The 20,879-nt window shown below is 40.0% G+C and overlaps 1 pseudogene; it reads left to right on the plus strand.

The window, feature by feature from the left end:
- Positions 1–978: 978 nt before the first annotated feature.
- LOC118832872 lies at positions 979–1,833 on the plus strand (annotated as a pseudogene).
- Positions 1,834–20,879: the final 19,046 nt, after the last annotated feature.

Genomic DNA, 20,879 nt, shown 5'->3' on the forward strand with positions numbered 1-20,879 from the left:
CAAGAAGCATAGATGCTAGTAGGGGAAGATGACACATAAAAGGGTTATGGGGGGATGGTACTTAAGGGAAATGCAAGGAGACTTCAGGAAGTGACAAAGCCATGGTGATCTGGTTCCTGACAAAAGGCCCACCTGTCAGAGCCAGAGGAGTCAGAAGTGTGCTAGAGCCAGCTCCATCAGATTGCTAAATATTTGGTGTGAATGTTTACATCTTGGAAATTGGCAGATGCTACAAATCAGGGCTTTGATTTATTGTTTTGTTGATTGTTTAGACTTAAGAAAGTGGTGGAGAAAATGGTAATAATGCGGATTAAACTTGTGCTATGTGAATTCCCGCTCCCCCCCCCCAGAGCTGGTTGTTAAACATTTTACCAGCACATCACAAACATTTACCAGCACACTGCTGGGTAGAGCCCAATTTTCTAGTAGGTGGAGATGGGAGGAGAGTGGAGGCATGGTGAGGAGAGTTCAGGAAGTGACAGTGGAGTAGTGGCCTGCCCGTAGGGTCATAAGATAGCAAAGTTCCAAGGGAACTTAGAGATCATTTAGGTCCAACTTCTCAACTTATAGAAGAGGAAAGTGGTCAGTTCATTTATTCAAAGATAAAGGGGCGTGTTGCCAATGTATATTAAGAAAGTGTCTTCATATAAGGAAATCCAGTAGTGATTGCAGACTTCTGTCATCCAGACATCTTTTTCCAACTACAGTTAAGCAGTTAATAACAACAGAGAGAAGGCAGAGCTGCTCAACTCTAATTTTGTTCAAGGGGAATCATCTTTGCATTGGAAATGGAGGAAAAGAAATGGAGAACAGGGAGTTGCTGTCCAAGATAAGCAAGGAGATGGTAAGAGAGAACCTGGCTGCCCTTGCCTGGCCCCGATGAAATCCTCAGGTATTGAAAGAAATGGCAATGAGGATTGCTAAACTACTGTCAGTGACATTTGAAAAATCATGAGGGGCTCTTTCCCTTCTCTCAAGATGGCGGACAAAAAGCCCCCAAAGGAACCAAAGGAAAAGAAGGTCAAAAAGGAAAAAAAAAGAGAACAAAAAGGAATATGTGGCTGAAAAGGTGGTGAAAAAGCCTCGAAAGCATTGCAGTCGGAACCCAGTCCTGGCCCGAGGGATTGGTAGATACTCCAGGTCTGCAATGTATTCCCGGAGAGCCATGTGCAAGTGGAAATATGCTGCACCAAAAACCCGGATTGAAAGGAAAAAGAAAGAGAAGGTGCCTGCTACTATCTCAAAGCCAGTTGGTGGTGAGAAGAATGGAGGAACCCGTGTGGTAAAGATTCGCAAAATGCCTCGGTATTACCCTACTGAGGATATGCCTAGAAAGCTGCTAAGTCATGGCAAAAAGCCCTTCAGCCAGCATGTGAGGAGACTTTGAGCTAACATCAAGCAAGGCACCATTCTGATCATGCTCACTGGCCGCCACAGGGGAAAGCGAGTGGTTTTCCTGAAGCAGCTAGCTAGTGGCTTGCTACTGGTGACTGAACCTCTGACCATCAACCGTGTTCCTCTGAGAAGGACCCTTCAGAAATTTGTCATTGCCACCTCTACCAGGGTTAACCTTTCAGGAGTAAAAATTCCAAATCATCTTACTGATGCTTACTTCAAGAAGAAGAGGCTCGATAAACCTAGACACCAAGGAGAGATTTTTGACACAGAAAAAGAGAAATACGAGATTACAGAGCAGTGCAAGGCTGATCAGAAAACAGTGGACTCTCAGATCCTGTCCCAAATCAAGAAAATTCCTCAGCTTTGTGGCTACCTGCATTCTGTATTCTCTCTCTCCAATGGAGTTTATCCACACAAACTGGTGTTTTAAATGCCTTCCAGATAACTCTTGTTAAAATATTTGGAATAGCTAAAAAATAAAAAAATAAAAATCACGAGGGTCAGGAGAGAGAGGACATAAAACTGGAGAAGAGTAAATACTGTCTGGGTTTTCAAAACATGAGAAAAGAGCAGAGTTTGGAAACTGATTCCTGGGAAAATTCAAGAATGGATCATTAATGAGATTGTGAACATCTAGCAATGGAAATGGTGATTACAAGGAGCTAGCATGACTTCATCAAGAATAGGTCATGCCTCAAAAAAAAGAATTGCAGACTATTAACAACTATATGAAAGAATGCTTCAAATCACCAATAATAAGAGAAATGCAAGTCAAAACCATCCTGATGTTTCTCTTCACATCTTGCAAATAAGCAGAGATGACAAATGATGGGAATTGGCATTATTGGAGAGGTTGTGGGAAAATAGGTACCCCTAATGCATTGTTGGTGGAACTGTCAATCAGTATGACCATTTTGAAAAGAAAAGAATTGGGAATTATGCAAATAAGGTGACTAAAATGTCCAAGTCCTTTGACCCAGAGTTGGAGGCTTATACCTCAAGGAGATCATTGATAAGAAAAAAAGTCACCAGATACACCAACATATTTGTAGCAGTACTTTTTGTGATAGCAAAGCACTGGAAACAAAGTAAATGTTCATCAATTGGGGAATGGCTGAACAAAATGTGGTATATGAATGTAACGGAATATTACTCTGCTGTGAGAAATGATGACCGTGACAAATACAGAGAACCATGGAAAGATCTACATGAATTGATGCAGAGTAGAGAAAGTAATGCCAAGAAAATAATATACCCAATGACCATAACAATGTACAAGGAAAGAACAATCACATGCAAAACACTCCAAAGCGAATGTTGCAAAACTAAGCTTGTCTTGAAGGAAGAGATGTGAGAAGTCAGCCCCATCCCACCCCTTTGCTGAAGTGGAAAGGCCACAAGGGTTGCACTTTGCACAGACTTTCAGACATATTTTCGATGTCTTTATCAGTTCTGCTGATTTTGTTTGGCTTCTTTTTTGTGTCTTTAACATAATACTGCTTTTTTGCAACATGGTTAAAATAGAAATATGTTTTGCCTGACCTCACATGTATAAGTGATATCATGTTGTTTGCCTTCTCATTGGATAGGGAGAGAATTGGGAACAGATGTTTTTTTTTAAATGAATCTTAAAATAAATAAAGTATAATTATTTTTTAAGTACAGAAGAAGGAAGCAAGGCTTTTTGGAAAGTGAAAAGGGATGGTCCTGGCAGAAACTATGGAGAATATATATATATATATATATATATATATATATATATATATATATATACACATACACACACACACATATATATTTCATACACATACACACATATATGTATGTATACACACACACACACACACACACACACATATATATATATATATATATATATATATATATATATATATATATATATATATATATATAGAGTAGAGTAGCAATCTCTTGTCCTTTGTTAACAGCTTTACTACCTTAGCAGATCAGGGGGATACTCTTTGGTTATTATTTACCTACATATTAGTCAAGCATTTGATAAAGTATCCCATCTTATTCTTGCATAAAAGATAGAGACATGTGAACTAGACAATAGAGGCACTCCAAATCTGTTGACTGGCTGGACTCAAAGAGCAGTATTTAATAGATGAATGTTAACTTGGCAGGACCTCTCCAGTTGAATGCCCCAGGGATTTGTGCTTTTTAACATATTTATCAGTGATTTGCTCATCCAGTTTTGGGATGACACAATAGATGTAATTGATATCATATTGCTTGCCTTTTTAATGGGTGGGAAGGAGCTAGAAGGAAGAAGAGAATTGTGAGCAATAGCTAACACACTGATTGACAGAGTCAGCCAAAAGGTCTTACCATTGGGCTGGATCTAATAAGATGAAATTCCCTAGAGATGCAAGTAAAAGTCCTGTACATGAGACCAAAAACTCAACTTCATAAGCACAGGGTGAGAGAAGCAGAGATAAATGGGAATCTGGCTGAAAAAGATCTGGGGGTTTTAGTGGATAGAAAAGTCAGTGAGTTCGTAATGTGATGGTGGCAGCAAGAAAAGCTAATGAGATATTGGACTGCATTAAGAGAGGTATAGGTTACAGAAATAAGGATCTAATAATCCCACTGTACTCTGCCCTGGTCAGACCACATCTGGAGTGTTATATTTACTTCTTGGTGCTACTAATTAAGAAGCACATTGGAGAGTGTATGGTGTAGGGCAACCAGGATGATGAAAGCCCTTAGATCCATGCCACGTAAGGGTCAGTTAAAGGAACTGGGGATATTTAACCTGGAGAAGAGAAGAGTCACAAGGGACATGATAGCTATCTATGAATTAAATGAAAGAGACTTTAGATTTGCTGCATGTGGCTCTAGAAAGCAGAAGCAGGAAAAATAGGGAGAGATTCTAGTGAGGAAAATTTGGCTTGGCCAGGAATAGCTTCCTAACAATCTGAAGTGTCCTGAAGTGGAATGGGCTACCTTGGGAAGTGGGGATTCTCCCTCCTTGGAGGTCTTTAAGCAGAAGCTGGATCACCATTTGTCTGGTGCGTTACAGTGAGAAATTCCTTTGGGGTATGGGTTGGACTGGATGGAGGCTGAGACCCCTTCCAGCTCTAAATCATGTGATTCTGTGACTAAACCACAAGGATTGCATCTATCCCTCCAACCTGCCTCTGGCTTCCCTAATTCTACTTGTGAATGTATTCAGCCTCTGAAAAGGATTTGATACTTATTCCAAGAAATGAGCTAGAAGATCACACCCCAGGAATGTGTGGAATGTGTTATTCAACATATTCTAAAAATGTTTTTAATGAATATCAATTATGAGTACTTGGTTCTTTTTTTACCGTACTTAATAGCTTTATTGGCCAAATTGTGGTTACTCTTGAAGAATATTTAAACAATTCAAGATGATAATCATCTGAAATGGGACCCATTTATAACTTCAGATAGTTTCTTCTCTTTCCCAACTTCTCAGGGTTGCTTCTTAGTTCATTCTTATTCATTTATTTACTTTAGTTTTTTTATTTTTATTTTTCTCAATCATATGTAACATTAACATGCATTTTAAAAAAATTTTGAGTTCCAAATCCTCTATCTCCCTCCCGTCTTCCCCTTGAGAAGGTGACCAATTTAATATAGATTATACATGTGAAGTCAAGCAAAACACAGACCAAAAAAACCCAAACCAAGACAATAAAGTGAAAAAGTATGCTTCAATCTGCATTCAGATTCCATCAGTTCTTTCTCTGGAGGTGGATAGCATTTTTCATTATAAGTCTTTCAGAACTGTGTTGGGTCATTCTACAGCTCAGAATAGCTAAGTCATTCACAGTTGACCATCCTTACAATATTGCTGTTACTGTGTACAATGTTCTCCTGGTTCTGTTCTCTTCATAAAAGTCTTCCAGTTTTTAATGAAACCATCCTTCTTGTCATTTCTTATAGCCCAATACTATTCTATCACAATTATATGCCACAACTTATTCAGCCTTTCTCCAATTGATGGGTATCTCCTTAATTTCCAATTTTCTGCCACCACAGAAAGAGCTGCTATAAATATTTTTGTACACAGGTCATTTTTTTCTCTTTGATTTCTTTCAGATAGAGACCTAGTAGTGGTATTTCTGGGTCAGAGTGTATGGACAGTTTTATAACCCTCTGAGGATAGCTCCAAATTACTCACCAGAATGGTTGGATCAGTTCCCAACTCTACCAACAATGTATTAGTGTCCCAAAATTTCCATACCCCTTCCAACATTGGTCATTTTCCTTTTCTGTCTTATTAGCCAATCTCATAGGCATGAGGTGTTACCTCAGGTTGTTTTAATTTGTATTTCTTTAATCAGTAGTGATTTATAACATTTTTATGGCTATGGAAAGCTTTGATTTCTTCTTCTGAAAACTGCCTGTTTATATGCTTTGATCATTGATCAATTGGAGAATGACTTGTAGTCCTATAAACTTGACTCAGTTGTCTGTATATGTGAGAAATGAGGCTCTTATCAGAGAAACTTGCTGTACAAACTTTTCCTCAGTTTTCTGCTTTCCTTATAGTTTTGGCTGCCTTGGTTTTGTCTGTGCAAAAAAAGTTTTTAATTTAATATAATCAAAATTATGCATTTTACATCTTGTAATGCTTTCTGTCTCTTGTTTAGTCATAAATTCTTCCCTTAGCCATAGATTCAACAGGTAAGTTTTTCCATGCTCCACCAATTTTCTTATGATATCACCCTTTATTTATAAATCATGTACCTTTTTTGACCTTATTATGTGGTGCGAAATGTCGGTCTATACCTAGTTTCTGCCAAACTGCTTTCCAGTTTTCCTAGCAATTTTTGTCAAATAGTAAGTTCTTGACCCAAAAGCCTTGGATCTTTGGGTTTATTAACGCTAGGTTACTATGGTCATTTACTATTATGTATTGTGCACCTAATCTATTCTACTGACCCACCACTCTATTTCTTAGCCAGTACCAGATTGTTTTGTAGATTATCATTTTGTAATACAGTTTGAGATTTGGTACTGCTAGGCCACCTTCCCTCACATTTTTTCATTGATTCTCTTGATACTCTTGACCTGTTATTCTTCCAAATGAATTTTTAAAATTATTTTTTCTAGCTATATAAAGTAATTTTTTGGTAGTTTGATTGGCATGGCATTGAGTAAATCAATTAATTTAGGTAGAATTGTCATTTTTATTATACTGGCTTAGCCTATCCATGAGCAATTAATATTTCTCTAATTGTTTAGATCTGACTTTATTTGTGTGAAGTGTTTTATAATTGTGTTTTTATTGTTCCGGGTTTGTCTTGGCACATAAACTATCAAGTATTTTATATTGTCTGCAGCCATTTTAAGTGGAATTTCCCTTTCCGTCTCTTGCTGTTGGACTTTGTTGGTGATATATGGAAATGCTGATGATTTCTGTGGGTTTATTTTTTATCCTGTCACTTTGCCAAATTTGTTAATTAGTTCAACTAGTTTTTTAGTTGATTCTCTAGGATTATCTAAGTATACCATCATACCACCAGTTTTCTAGTACAATGTTGAATAATAGCGGTGGCAGTGGACATCCTTGTTTCACCTCAATCTTATTGGGAAGGCTTCTAACCTATCATTGTTAGATGTAATGCTTGCTGATGGTTTTAGATACTACTTATCATTTTAAGGAAAGCTCCATTTACTCCTATGCTTTCTAGTTTTTTTTTTAATAGCAATGAAGGTTGTATTTTGTCAAAAGATTTTTCTGTATCTATTGAGAAAATCATATAATTTTGTTGGTATTGTTACTGATATGGTCACTTAGGCTGTTAGTTTTCTTAATAATTGAACCAGCTCTGCATTACTGGCATAGAGCCCGTCTGGTCATAGTATGTTATGCTGGTGATATATTACTGTAATCTCCTTGCTAGTATTTTATTTAAAAAATTGCATCAATATTCATTAGGAAACTTAGTTTATAGTTTTCTTTCTGTGTTTTCACTCTTCCTGGTTTAGGTATCAGCTCCATAATTGTGTCATAAAAAGAATTTGGTAGGACTCTTTTTTGCCTATTTTCCCAAATAGTTTATATGCTATTGGAATTAATTGTTCTTTAAATATTTGATAGAACTTATTGTGAATCCATATGGTCCTGGGGATTTTTTCTTAAGAAGCTCATTGATGGTTTGTTCATTTCTTTTTCTTAGTTAGGGTTATTTAAAGCTTCTACTTCCTCTTCTGTTAATCTGGGTGGAGGGGTACTGTTCTAAGCTTCAGGTTTTTTGTGCTGCTATTTTCAGAGCTAGTTCTGGGGGTCAAGAAGCTTTCAGTGCTTCTAAGTGGTATGATCTAAGGAGAAGTATAGTCACTGTTCTCCTTGCCTGTGGTCTGGTCTTTACCCAGGAACAGACCTTATTCCCCTGTTGCCACAGGTGCTAGAGCTGTTCTTGGTTCTGAAACTGTGACCACTGGCCATACCTTTCTGCCTTTGACCTGAGACCAGGGTTCCTCTTCCCTTGTGAGTGAATAGGAGTACTCTTCTCACCCTGGAGCTGTGACCAGGGCCCCTGAACTCCTGTGGCCTCAAGGGCTAGTGTTCCTTTTCACTCTGTCACTGCAACCTGGAACTGTCCATGGGCAATGCGACAAGGTCTTTAACCCAGCGCCAGCAAAAGGTCCCCATAATCTCTTTCTCACCAGTTGTCTGACCCCCTTACCATCTGTAGGTTTAGAGCTCTGGAAGCTGCTGGTGCTGCTGATATAGCCACTTCCAAGGCCTGCTTCTGTCTTGCCTGGGCAGGGCTTGTGTTGCACTCCAGGCCCAACTACCATCTCAGTGAAACAGATCTTTCCTGCTGACTTTCTAAGGTGGCCTGGGCTAGAAAATTGTTTCACCCCAACCTTTTATTGGTTGTGCTGCTCCAGAATTTGATTTGAGGCATTATTTTAAAGTTGTTTGGAAGGGAGTTTGGAGGAGTTAGGGTGAGTTCCTGACTCTACTTCATCATCTTGGCCCTGCTTCCTTAATTCATTCTTCTTAACACTAAACATCTCCAGGGTGTGTGCTGATAATGTGCAGAGCACTCATGGCAGGCACTATGGGGAATACACAGATGGAGAAGACCTGGCCACTGTCCTGCCCTCCAGAACCTTACCATCTAAATATACTTTTAAAAGAAGTACCTCAAGGGGTAGCTAGGTGGTACAGTGAACAGAGCTCTGGCCCTGGAGTAAGGAGAACTTGAGTTCAAATCTTGCCTCAGACCCTTGACACTTAGTACTTGTGACCTTGGGCAATTCACTTAATCCTGATTGCCTCACCTCCCCCCTCCAACCCCCCCCCCCCAATAAAACAGTATTCAAGGACCTAACATTTATCACTGTGGATGATATCTAATAAGAGTACAGCCTAGTTTTCCATTAAAAGTTCCAAACTGCAGAGTTTATACATTGTAACACCACTAGTAGATTAGCTGTTATTCTAGGGGAGAAAATACATTTTCTAGGATACCTTCCTCGAAGGCATTGTCAAGATAATAATAATAATTATAATTAAAATTATAATAGCTGACAATTACATAGTGATTTAATGTTTGCAAAGTGCTTTTGCATTTATTATCTTGGTTGACCTTCACAACAATTGATGATGATGAAGCTGACAAGCTTGTGAGATGGGTGGGATGGATTAGTAAAGTTTACAAATAACAGTACCTGAACTTTCATTTTTTCTTCTCTTGTAATTCTACTACTTTGTGGGTGAAGGGTCACCAGCTACTTTGATTATCAAAATATACTTCCTGATTAGGTAGTTTCTAGCCCTCAAGCTGCCCCTCCCCCTTTAATGGCCCAGAATCTATTTTTGGCTCCACAATTGGATGGCCTCACATCCAACCACTTTCTCTTCTTGAACCTCAGTTTCCTCCTCAGTAAAGTGAATGAATTAGATTAGGTGGTATCTGAGGTCCCCTCCAGCTCTAGATCAAGGATTCCCTGTGTGCCCTTGGGTAAATCACATAACCTCACTGGGCTTTTCTCTTCTGTAAAATGAAGAGACCTCCTTTCCAATCTAGATCTACAATTCAATTATTCTGTGACTTAATCTCTAGTTGTAGACCTTTGTTAGTTCTCTCCCTCTCCCTCTCCCTCCCTCTCCCTCTCTCTCCTCTCCTCTCCTCTCTTCTCTCTCTCTCTCTCTCTCTCTCTCTCTCTCTCTCTCTCTCAATCTCTGCCTCCCCACCCCCTAACAATTTTTCTGTCTTTGCTGGAGTACTTATGCTAAGGTATTTTGTTAATGGAAGGGAGGGGTTAACACTTGCCTACTTTAATGTGTTCTCCTTCCCAGGAATGGAGAGAGCTCCAACTTATATTTCTAGCCTCATTACATGTTTCTCTCTTTCTCTGTGATCTAGCCAAAATGGCTACTTTGCTGTTCCTCCCACACAACAATCCATCTCTAATCTCTGTACCATTGTACAGGATGTCTTGGATGCCTGAAATGACATCATAGAATCCCTGGCTTTCTTGAAAGCTCAGTACAAGTGCCACCTCCTGTGCTTCCAAGCACAGGAAGCCTTCAAGGATTCTTAACCTCTTTTGACCCCTGAACTCCTTAGGCAGTCTGGTGAAGCCTATGGACTCCTCAGAAAAAAAAAGTTTTTAAATGCATAAAATAAAATATATAGGATTACAAAAGAAATCAAATGTTAGTGAAAATAAAGACATACTTCCATCCATGTTGAGATCCAAAGAAATCGGTCCACAGACCCCAGGTTAGTAATCTCTGTTCTATTGCTTCCCTTCTGCTCCTCCGCAAAAGTTATCTTGCATTTATTTGGCATATATTTTTGTATGCCAATATAATATATATTATGTATATATTATATACTATATATATTTTTATCCCTATATATGAACATGCATTCTTTTCAGTTAAAGCATAAGCTTCTTGAGGTTAGGGACTATTTAATTTTTGTCTTCGTTACCCCAGGGCCGAGCACAGTGCTAAATATAGGATAGGAACTTCATGAATGCCTTTTGATTGGTTGATTGATCTGAAACTAATCAGCTTTGTCAAAGTTCTATAATTTTCTGGGTCCCGTATCTATAGAGCTGGAGGATGGCTCAAATACGGCTGATAACGCAGGTGCTGTGTGTGAGTGGCAGGTAGACAGAGCCCTAGGACTCCTGTACGCTGCCACACACAAAAAAGAATGCATTTCTTTTCCTTGGAGTCATAGGATGACTTGGCTAGGTGAGATCACTTCTTGACTCTTGTTTCCTGACCAAAAATAAGTCACCTTAGTCAGTGGACATGAGGGCTGATAAAAATATTGTATTCCGTTAAGTGACAACATGACATTATGAATCTGAAATTTGTGAATAAACGTTGATTCTTTCTGCCAGTGCTCATGTTCTGATTTCTTGGCCAAAGGGTTTAAGTGACTACAAACTCAATATGAGTCAACAGTGTGGACTGACAGAAAATGAACCCAACATGGTGTGAGGCTGAAGTAAGAGAGGCAGAGTGTCAAGAATGAGGGAGGTAAGAGGACCAGGGCGCCTTGCTTATCTGGAGTAGTGAATTCAGTTCTGGTGCCATCTTTTAGGCAGGACAGTGACAAGCTAGAGAGTGTTCAGAAGAGGGAAACCAGGATAGTGAAGCGCCCTGAGTCCAGGTTCTATGGCATTCAGTCTGGAAAAGAGGAGACTCAGGGAACATGCTAGCTGTCTTCAAGTATGTCAAGGGCTGTCATGTGGAAGCAGGAATACTCTTGTCTTACTTGACCCCAGAGGGCAGATATATTGTAGACATTCTAGGAGGGTAGGTTTTGGTTCAACACAAGGCAAAACAGGACTCTGACAATTAGAGCTTCTACAAAATGGAGTGCAATGTCTTGGGATTGATCAATCAATCCACTAATAAGCATTTATTAAACACCAACTGTATGCCAGGCACTAGATACATAAGACAAAAAATGTAACAATATCTGCCCAAAAAGGGTTTACATCCTATTGGAGAAGGCAGCAGGCACGTGAATGTGCATATGCACATGTGTGTGTATGTGTATATGTACACACACACATAAAATACAAAGATTTCCTTGCCATTGAAAGTTGTCAAGCCAAAAGTTTATTGCTGCTAGGTTTTCTATTGAGCTTTGAGTCTGTTCCTCTAAGGTCCCTTTGTTCTTTGGACATTTATGGCTTTCTGTTCTTATAGCAGACTGCATTTAGAGAAATCCAAAACATGGCTTACGACCAGTGCAACTAGCCACCAAGAGAAGTCAGATTTGTCCATGGTACCACTTTTAGCAGTCAGGCCCATTTGCTTAATACTTCAAGCAGGGTGAAAACTCATTTATTTACCAATCCAGTTGACCTCATGATATGAGAGGTATAGTGGATAGACCATTCAACCTGGAATCAGGAAGATCTGAGTTCAAATTTGACCTCAGACCCTTCCTAGGTGTGTGACACTGGGAAAGTCACTTAACCTCTGTTTCCTCATTTATAAAATGTGGATAATAATAGCACTTACCTCTCAGAGTTCTGAAGAGAAAATGAGATAATATTGATAAGATACTTTGCCAACCTTAAAATACTAAATTAATATTAGCTATTCTTCTCCTTGTTCTTATATGAGGAGGGGAAAGGAAGATATATTGTACTTCACAGAGCAGCTGAGAAAATCTTGAAGAATAATATCCATGTCAGGGCAAAGATACTAGGTATGGAAGGAGGAATATTTAGCAAGGTTCAACACTGTGTAGGTGAGGTTAGTCCTTTCCTTTAAAAAAGTATTGAAGCTATTCTCGAGCTTTCAGAGACTAAAGCCTTGGCCATTGATGTAGCTTCCTGGTCAACTGAGTAGAAAAGAGCCAGGCCATGAGGAGTTTTGGATGCTTTCTGAGGCTTCTGCTCAGGAGACCCATAGAATGACCACCATCAATATTGGGAAGCCATGAATCAACACTGTATCCTCTTGGAATATCATTTTCTTCCTCCTATTATTCTCCTGCAAACTTCTGCTTACTTTTAAAAAAAGTATTTGTTTTTAGTTTTCAACATTCACTTTCATAAGTTTTAAATTTTCTCCACCTCCCTCCCCTCCCCCCTCCCCAAGATGGGTGTGCTATCTGATATAGGCTCTACATATACATTCCCATTAAACATATTTTCACATTAGTCATGTTGCATAGAAGACTTAGAACGAATGGGAGGAAACACGAGAAAGAAAAAACAAAAAAAGAGGAAATAGTATGCTTTGATCTGCATTCAGACTCCATATCTCTTTCTCTCGATGTGGATTACATCTTCCATCATGAGTCTTTTGGAGTTGTTCCAGGTCCTTGCATTGCTGAGAAGAGCAAGTCTATCAAAGTCATTGCACACTGTGGTTGTTACTGTGTACAGTGTTCTCCTGGTTCTGCTTATTTCACTCAACATCAGTTCATATAAGTCTTTCCAGGTTTTTCTGAAGCCTGCCTGCTCATCATTTCTTATAGCACAGTAGTATTCCATTACATTCATATACCACAACTTGGTCAGCCATTCCCCAAATGATGGGCATCCCCTCAATTTCCAGTTCTTGGCTATCACAAAAAGAGCTGCTGTAAATATTTTTGTACATGTGGGTTCTTTTCCCTTTTTTATGATATCTTTGGGATACAGACCTAGTAGTGGTATTGCTGAGTCAAAGGGTATGCACATTTTTATAGCCCTTTGGGCATAGTTCCAAGTTCAAACTTCTGCTTACTAACTAGAAACTCTTTTAGGACTGTCTCATTTTGTTTTGATCTCAAATCTAAGGTACTAGACCAGCCTAGGTCCAATTCACCCTAGTGATAAATTGTCTTAGAGAAAGGAGTCTCCAGCTGTTCCTTCTGTTTAATTCAACCAACATCAGTTAAGCACCTTTTCAAACAGTAATCTGTCCTATGTTTTGGAGGTCTGTGGGGGAGTTGTGGAGAGAAGCAGAGATAAGATTTGACTCATAATCTCATAAAGCATATAGTCTAATAGGGTGATAAGACACTAGACCTAATCTCTAGACATCAAAATATTGAATTACAGAACGGTGCAAAGAAAATTATATGTGGTATCCCAGGGGAAAGGGCATTATCAATGGGGGAACCAGGGAAGGTTTCCCTGGCCAAGTTAACTTTTTGAATTGTTCTTTACAGCAGTCAGTGGTTCTCAGATTTTGGGCCATGAACCATGAAAATCCATGTGTGTTGGGGTGAGGAGGGAAGGGAAGGTGACTTCAGAGTTGTAGAAAGGCGTGTGAGAATCTCCAAGTGCTCATAGTATAACCATTTTAAACTTTATTTAGCAAACATGATTTCTATGTTGCTGCTTTTCAAATGTATATAGGTCCTGTTGTGATTAATAAAATACAAATTTACTTAAAAGTGTTCACATTCATGAATGAATGAATAAATGAAAGAAAAGGCATTCATTGAGGGCTTACTATGTGCAGAGCACTATGTTAAACATCGGGGGACAGAAATACAAAAGTGAAACAACATTCTTACTTTATTTTCTTGATCAACATAGAACAACAGCAAACCATTGGGGTTGATGAAATTATGTACTTTATTCCTTAACTAATGTAATGCTAGAAAAAGTTGTGAACAACTGCTTCAAATGATGGGTAGGCATTTAAGCAGGTGGAAGTGAGGACAGATGGAAGGATTCCAGAAACCCAATTTACATTCCACTCCCACCCGCAGAGTATCCCAGGGACCTCCACTCCATTAAGTCATTTGTGCCCAGCACCAAACAACCAAATAATTTAGGCTTCAAATCAGCCTCACTTAAGGTTTGGGGCCATGGAAACCAACCCACGCAATCAATTCAAAAACCACTTATTAAGCACATACCATGTAGAGTGCTATTTAGGTAAGACATATTCTCTGCTGAGATTAAACCTAGAGGGGCATATGAAACACAAGTAAGTATGATACCAGATAATGTCATGCCTTTGGCCATGCTATTTCCTATGTCCAGCATTCATCAATCCCATATTGATTGAATTCCTGTTCATCCTTTAAAGCCCAACTGAAATAAGTCTCATCTCTCAGTTACCCAGGTTTCAAACCTCCATCATCTTCAATTTCATCTTTGTCTTTGTTCCTTAGCTCCAGTAATTCACCGAATCAGCTTGATTCCGCCTTCAACGTGTGCTTTCCATGTGAGGCTCAGGTAGGCTGAATGGCCTGCCCAAGGTCACACATGGGGTCATAGCTCTAGAGCTAGGGGGGACCTCAGAGCTTTCTAGTTCAACTCTCTCTTTTTAAAGATGAGGAAACAGGGCTCAGAAAACTAAATGGCCTGCCTAAGATCACACATAGAATCCTAGAGCTCAAGCTAGAAGGGAACTTAGATGCCATCTAGTCCACCCCCTCATTTCGTGGATAAGGAAATTGAGTCCAAGAGAGCCCCTTCTCCCACAAGAAGGTTTTGGATTCAAGTCCTCTTACTTGAAAGTCACTGCCCTTTCGACTGTCCTATATCACATTTAGCCTAATGTCAAGATGTTTTGAGATCTGTCCCCCAATTAAGTAAAAAAAAATTACATGTGTAATAGTTGAAGTTTAATGGAAAGAGCATTGGATTAGTGGTCTGGAGCTCTGGGTACCTCTCCTTGTTTTCCCACTAAATGACAATGCAATCTAAGACCAGGGAGTCATTCCCTTCTCTGGGCCTTTATTTCCTGAGCTATGAAATAAAGAGAGTTAGACTAGGTGATCTCCAGATTCCTCCCAGTTCTAGGGATCTGCATATGACTTGATTTAGTGTTTGGTTTATGTGTACTGACTGCTCGCTTTCTTAACTAATATAATGAAAAATCCCACCCCTCCCCCTCAATTCTTTACCTTCTCTTGTTGGCCTCAGTCAGACCCATCATTTCTGTCAAGGCAGGGGCACAGCTTATCCATCTGAAAGTGTCTTTTTCCTCCTTGTGGCCATTCTTTAACCTCGAGCAATCCCTGCAAACCTTCCAGGCGGAACTCCAGATGAAATATTTATGTACTTGGTGTTATTTTCAGCCTTTCTCCTAAAGGCTGCCATGTGGGGTTTTGCAGTGAGGCTCCAGTGTGGGTTAGACACCACTGATTGCTAATTAGATGTAAAGGTTTGGAAGTAAACACACAGTTTAAACACCTGGGCTGGAATGTGTCTCTCTCCTGGCTCCTGGGCTTCAGGAAGAAGCCAGTGTGCCCAGCTTGGCCCCTTCTAACAGTGATGTTCCGAAATCCTGCAAGGAGTCTGCTCAATATTGGAAGAGATACAATTGAATAGGCATAACATGTCTAACTCCTCCGCACTGTACAGTTTGCTCCCTACCCCCATTAAGGGGCAGCACAGGTTTGGGGCTGAGGGCACTGAGGGATAAAGGGACGGGATTCATCAAGTGTGCATCAAGGTCATTCCTTGCAAGGAATGTAAAGACACTCAGTGGTGGAATACTGCTTGATTCTACTCAGCCTCCTCTGTGATGGATAGTTATGGCTAGAGGAGGTCTGAGATCCCAGCCAGTGACCAGGCAGCTAACGTGGCAGAAGTACCAACCTCCAAATTCAGTTCACACTAGTTCCCAAGTTCTAGCTTCCATGCTTTGATCAAGTTGCCACCTTGACTTCTGCATCTTATATGACCAGTCCTAGGGGTAGTGTGATTCAGACATCTTGCGCAGCTCTTCCTTTGCTTACTCAAGGGAAGATTCCCACTGTCCTAGAATTGCAGGGTCCAGATCGATCTTATGTCTGGAGGAATTTCTGGGTCTACTGCGGGGCTTGTAGCTGCTAGGTAGATGTTTATTATTCATCATTATGCATTGTCTCCTGGTTACGAAGTACTGCCTATTTACTTATTGATTCTCTGCTAAGAGAAGGAATGCTGTTTGCGCCATTCAGTGATATGTGCCTTTTCTGTGACTTTGAGTAATTCCCCACCCCCCAGGGGCTAGTTAAGCTGACCGAGGGGGAGAGGGCAGTCCTGAGCCATTCCATGATTAGTGCTGACACTAGCAAAAGGGGCAGCCTTCCCATGGGTTCTTTGGGATTGCAGCCATCTGGTTAACATCTGGAAATGTCCACTCAGAAATCCCCATGTGTGCAAAGAACCAGATGTTTAGTGTCATGGAGACCAAACATCCAGCTTCAGGACAAGGTTTCAGTTTTCAACCAGCCATGTGGCTCTTGCTTAATGTAGCCTGCTCACTACCTTGTCCCAAAGGCAGCTCTCCTATCAAGATGGTTTAAAAACAATGCAGGGCTGGCCCTCCTGGGGCTAGCTTTTCCAATTGGAAATGCATCTTGCCCGAGTGTTTGTGTAGAGCTGAGGCCAACTGCCCCAGCGAGATCTTGACAGACAGAGATTCTGTGAGCCTGTCCAAATAACAGGCAGCGCCTGAAGAAAACAATCGGGTAGCATTTTGTCACTGTAATGGGGATGGTTTCCTTCTGATTTCCACGCCAATCAAACAGAGCCTTCTTGCATGCCAGGCTGAAGTCTCTGCAAATTTAAGGAGATGTGGGGTGGTGGACTAAGTCGGGAGAGGAATCCCATTGTGAGGACAGGGTTCTCCTGGGATTTAGTGGAGTATGTTCTGAAACAACCTGCTAGGAGAATTTGATTTCATTTCTGGCCATTCTTATGGGATAGCAGAGCTGATAGTTCATTCAATTGTTTACAAAATCAGTTAATTTAGCAAAAAAAGCTCAACCTGGTTGTTTGGGCACATGGATCCAGTTGACTCAGATGCTTCTAAAGCCAAACTCCAGTTAACTAGGAAGCTCAGGGAATGGCAACGGCTTCTCCAATTAATTAATTTAGAGAGGTACTTTAACATCCATTCTTAGTTTTACCTTTTGGTACAAAATGTTCCAAAATGTTCCAGTCTATTTCCCTAAGTGAAATGAATATCACTTTCATTTGCTGCCTGTGTGTCTTTGGGGGTCATCATTCTGACTGTCAGTAAGCACTTCAGCAATCACTGCCCAGGGTTTGAGATAAAGATAGGGAAGGTGCAAGAGATTAGGCTGTGTGGAGGCTTGCAGCTGCTAGTATGAAAGGGTATTTGCACATAGGTGACATGAGTAGAGGGGCACACATACATGTAGGAACATGTGGCCAAGACAAACATGTGAAGGGGCATATGCAAAGGTAACCATGGTGGTCAGGACACATATGTGAAGAGATAGCACACCTCCAATGCTGTAATGCTATCGATGTCTTCTAGTGAGGTCATCATCATCATAAATAACTACTTACTACTACTACTACTACTACTACTACTACTACTACTACTACTACTACTACTACTGCCACTAATACAAATTGCAACCCAACTCACAGGGCAGGTTCCCTGGGGAAGAATCCTATGTTTAAGGTACTATGTGGGTCTGTATTCATTAAAGCCTTAGCTCATGACCCCACCAATGCGTTTACCATCTCAGTCATGTCCAACTCTTCAAGACCCCATTTGGGGTTTTATTGGCAAAGCTACTGGAGTGGTTTGCCATTTCCTTCTCCAGCTCTTTTTACAGATGAGGAAACTGAGGCAAACAGGGTGAAATGACTTGCCCAGGGTTGTACAGCTAGTAAATGCCTGAGGCTAGATTTGAGCTCTCAAAGAGGAGGCTTCCTAACTTGAGGCCTGGCACTTTATCCACTGAACTACCTAGCTGCACTTTACCATTAATAGTCAACCATAAAAGACAATTTGTTCAAAGAAGGGGCATTTAATGAATTGGCAAAGTAAATAAAAGTAATAGCAAAACATTTCCCCAATAAACTAGGGTATGCTCTCTTACAAACACACATAACATCAGTATGAAAGGTGGGCACACATCTGGAACACAAATAGAAGGAAATGTATTCACTATACACAAGAAACACGTAGTCAGGGTGGGTATGGGGAAAGGTACACATTTAAGGAGCTAGCTGACTAGGACAAACATGTAGGAAACCAACATGGCTAGAGCAAAAAGGGATAAGCCCCTTCTCTAAAACTACAGGCCTGCTGCTGTCTTCTAGTGATGCCATCATGGTGCTCCTACTGAATCTGCTCCAAATTAGGGTTAGCTTTGGAGTTGGGAAGGCCTGAATTCAAATCCTGGCTCTAATACCTACTAGCTGTGTGACTCTAGGCAAATTGCTTGACCTCTCTTGGTCTCAGGTTTCTCCATTTTAAAATGGGGATTATAATAGCACCTACTTCCCTGGGCTGTCAGGAGGATCAAATAAGATAACATATGTAAAGTGCTTTGCAAACTTTAAAACATTCTAGCAATGCCAGCCACTGCTGGTACAGTGGCAGCTGCTGCTGGGCTTGTAGCCTGCCCCAATGCTGCCAGCTTAGCTAGGATGCATCATCTCCTCTGAACACTGCTCTGCTTCTTGTGAGGCTGTTAAGCTTCTCTTTGCCTTCAGCTTCTGCCTCAGCTAAATTCTTTGTCCATCTTTTCCTCAAGGGAAGAGCAGGCATTGCTTTGCCTTCTTAGCTTAAAGCCCATAGATTCCTTCTTGATCAAAACTATTTTTTTAGAATCAGAAAACCATACCTTGGACATACTAAAAAACCTCCCCTTGGGTTCTTCTGTCTTGTTCCTTTCAGAGTCCTGGCTAACCCACTCACCTCCAACAGGACACTCTTAGCTCAGGTGCCAAGCTCTTTAGAACAAGGAGCAGGGGCATTCCAGCTAGCTAATACCTTCAGATTCAATACTTTCTTTGGACTTTCTTTCCTGATCCATGGTATGGGTTGCTCTACCTGAGACTTCACCCTGGTTTATGGTGAGCCCTCCACATACATCCCATTTTTAATCTTGGAAGACCATACTATAAAGCAGGGAATGTGGATTTGCTTGACAGCTTACCAGACAGCACTGAGGCTTTAAGGTTTCCCAGTTTTTTAACCTTAAACCTTTTCTGTTCTTGAATGTAGGCAAAGATAAGCCTAGAAAGCTACTGAAAACCCAGAAAAGAAAGTTCTTACCACTAAAGTTCTTGGAACTGTAAAAATGGTTCAACATAAGAAATGCATAGAATTTTATGAATAGAAAGGGCAGTGATGAAGATAAATTACTTCTGCTTTGCACCCTAAGGGCCTGTGAATTTTTCTTTCCTTCTGTCCTGCAATGGGACCCTTCTAAATGTATTATCTCCATTAGAATGGAAGCTCCTTAGGAGCAGTAATTTTCTCACTTTTGTATTTGTATTCTTCACATGTTGCATAGGAGTTTGTACGTAGTAAGTGCTTAATAAATCCCTTTTCATTCACTCATTCTCCATTGGTGGTTTCAAAAGCTCTCATAGATTTTGTTATCTTCTCTATGTGCATGACTTCCAAATCTATATCCACCTTTGACTGCTCTCTTGAACTTCAGGCCCTCATTACTAAATGCCAACTGGGCATCTCTATCTATGTATCTCCACATTTAAAACTCCACATATCCAAAATAGAGTGTAATTGAATACTACTGTGCTATGAGGAATGATGAAAGGAATGGTTTCAGAGAAAGATGGGAAGACTTGTATGCACTGATACGTAATGAAGTGAGCAGAACCATGAGAACAATTTATATGATCACAACAACATTGTAAAGGCAAACAACTTTGAAAGACTTCAGAACTCTAATCAGTGAGATAACCAACCATGATTCAAGAGTATTAAATAAGACACATGTTACTCCTCATTTTAGAAAGAAGATGGACAAATATGCATAATGAGACACATTTTTCAGTCTTGGCCAATGTAAGAATTTGTTTTGCTTGACTTTGCATATTGGTTCTAAGGTCTTTTTTTCCTAGTAAGAGGGGGAGGTTGAAGGGAGAGACATACTAATGCATTGTTGATGGCACTGTGAATTGGTTCAATCATTTTAGAAAGCAATTTGAAATTATTTGAAGAAAGTAACTAAGATGTCCATACCATTTGACCCAGATATTCTGTTGCTGTGCATGTACTTCAAAGAAAGATAAAAATAAAGATCCCATAATGCATCAACACATTTATATCAAAGGTTTAGAAACAAAGCAAATGCCCGCTGAGCGAGGAATGGCTGAACAATGGAACATGAATACAATGGAATATTACTGTACTAAATACAGAGAAGCATAAGAAGTTTTATACCAACTGATACAAAGTAAAATAAACAGAACCAGGTAAACAATATATAGAATAACTCTAATGTAAATGGAAAGAATTCATTCAAAACTAAATGTTTTGAAATTGTAATGATCAAGCTTGGCATCAAAAGATTTGAGTAGGTACCTCCTACCCCCTCCTTATTTGCAGAGGTAGGGGCAATGGGTATGGAACTTTGAATATAAGCCTTTTTATGTATTGATTAATTTTTCCAAACTGTCCATTTTGCTTTCTCTTTTTTCCTCTTTTCTAAAAGCACTGGCTCTCCGTGATGAGGAGAGAGAAGGGTTGTATTGGGGAATGAAGGTGATATAAAAACAAAATACATAAATAAAATTTACTTTCTAAA

This window comes from Trichosurus vulpecula, chromosome X (assembly GCF_011100635.1).
Source record: "Trichosurus vulpecula isolate mTriVul1 chromosome X, mTriVul1.pri, whole genome shotgun sequence".
In the NCBI taxonomy this organism is placed as follows: Eukaryota; Metazoa; Chordata; class Mammalia; order Diprotodontia; family Phalangeridae; genus Trichosurus; species Trichosurus vulpecula.